Raw genomic sequence first — 2614 nt, forward strand, 5'->3', positions numbered from 1 at the left:
GGTTACTCCGAGAAAATTTCTGTAGAGCCGCACATGCGTCCGATCTCTATAGGTATTCACACGAGGTCCTCAAATTCGATTAGAGATCTATTGCTTCATCGGGATGCTAGTGCCCTTGCAAAAGCCACCTCCTGATAGTTGATTCAAGACTTCCTTCTGATCTCTTAGACTCTCTCAGAGTAGAAGGAGAAATTGGAGGAAGAAGAGGTGGAAGAGGAAGAAGAGATCTCTTTCTCTTTTTTTCTCAAAATCCCAACACTTAGATGAAGACCCTTGGACCCTCCATGCCTAAACCTCATGCCTCTCTTTCTTTTCATGCCTAAGCAGAATTTCCATGGTAAAAGGTCTCATTTAATGCCCAAAGAAGGGTCCCTATTATGGTTGGCATCCAAGGAGTTTTGGATGAGTTCAAACTCTTTGAAGATGAGGATTAATCCTTATCAGGTTTCAAGCTTGAATTCAAATCAAATTTGAATTCGAATTCGAACCTAACTTCATCCAAAACCTAGGCATTGAGAAGAAGGGCAACCAAGCATTTGGCATGGAGAAATTTTTATGCAAAAATAGAAATGGTGTGAGGGAATTTTAGGTGTCAAGATGGGTGTGGCGCAAGGGAAGAGATCCAGTACATTGAGTCTCTTGGTTGATTCAATTTGGTTTCAATCCAAATCTGATTTGGTTAGACCCAAAGAGAGAAGAGAACCTAATTTAATTAGGAATCCAATCTCCTTAATAAAATTCTAATCCAATTAAAAATTAATTGAACTCAAGTTCTGATCAAATCAGAAATTGGTTTCCCTTGCAATTGAGTTATCTCATAACTCAATCAGACTTGAACTAATCAAATCCAACTAGTCAAATTGAATCCAATTCAATTAGGCTTGATCTTTGCTTCATTGCTCAATCAAATTGAGTCACTTAGCAATCCAATTGCTAATCAATCCTCTTACAACTCACTAACTCTTAGCAAATTGCTTTTTTGCAACTCTTGTACTGGATTAATCATCAATCACATTGATGATTAGACTCAATAATGATTCATAATCGCTAATCAACCATTTGATCGGACAAAGATCTCTTTTGTGTATGATCCCATAGGTTCTATTTTATCCGATAGTGAGATATACCATGATTTCCATCACAATATTATCGAAACTATTTTCGATAGGTTGGAACGATTCTAACTCTATCCATCAAGAGTCATTGATCATCAAAACGATACTCGACGAGTCTCACAATTCACCAGTAACATCTAATAGTATGTAGTGGCAACCCAGTAGTATGGAATATTGAACCTTTAGGTGCAGTTATCATGTAGTTTAGTTCTTCTGTTGTAAGTCCCAACAAGACATAGGTCAAGGATAACTTGTCAAACCCGTTTGTCCGTCATATGCTAGATTCAATTGACTCGAGTCCATATGAAATCTTATGAAAATTTTTTTCCATCATTTACTTACCATGGTCATGGATTTTAGGACTCAGTCTCATGAACTGCATAGGACCTCTTCCTGTCTATCAGGATCGACAGATCCCATTTTGGTGCGCACCTTATTTCTACAATGAACCTACTGTAGCCAACATACACTGCAAGGATTCAAATAGCTAGATAACTAAGTAATTGTGCAGTCAAACTACAGTAACATCACTATGAACAATCGAAGCACCGCAGGTCAAAGAATTATCTACACAACTACAATATCGAGTAAGTCATTAACAAGTGGGTAACCATCCAGGTGGCTTCTCGTGCTGGTCATACTCAGTACCCTTGATGTCAATCAAACATCTACACTCTCGCTCCAGTGTCTCTACACTATAGACTCGAGACTCATCTATCCAAGAAGAGAAGCGATCCGTACGCCAATCTATCCAGATCATTCACCATTCCCATGATGATCCATCGATCGGAAGCATTTAGAAATTGACCCAAAATGATTCGTGCTTCAAATTCTCAACTCTTGAGAATACGTATCATTGTCAGATCAACCCCTCAGATGATTCATGGATATAAAAATATACATAATATGAATGAAAAAATAATCTAATTTTATTAATTTTAAAAATTTAATTACAAAATTATGTCTCAAAAAGTATACATATATCAGTCAATCGGACTTCTAGAGCATATATCTAACACTCCAAGCATTGCAGGCCATCCCTATTTGGTCCCTCCAGCATTAGTATAAAAGTGAAGTGGGTTTAAGTAGTCTGCATGGATAAACCAATGGCCACTTTGATTTGCAAACATGATGCCAATAAATCACAACGAGTGTTTAAATCCTACTATGTATCTTTCTTATGTCTCAGGTTATTCATCAATATTCTCTTTTGTGTTTGTTGTAAGAGAAGGGCTACTATAAAACTCAGAATTTAAAGGCTACAATAGTAAAATATTCTTCATGGTCAATGGTATTGACAATGTTTTTGCTTAAGACTTGGAACTTGTCCTATAAATTGCTCACTTTCCTGGTTTTAACAGTAGATAATGTTAGCTATCAAAATGGCAACGCAGTTGAAGTAATTCTAAGTAACAGTAGGATTCTCTCCATGTATTTCCTGGTTGTAGTAATAGCAGATGTTTTTGAATATAAAATGGCATTGCAGTTGAAGCAGGTCA

Source organism: Elaeis guineensis, chromosome 7, assembly GCF_000442705.2.
Source record: "Elaeis guineensis isolate ETL-2024a chromosome 7, EG11, whole genome shotgun sequence".
Lineage (NCBI taxonomy): Eukaryota > Viridiplantae > Streptophyta > Magnoliopsida > Arecales > Arecaceae > Elaeis > Elaeis guineensis.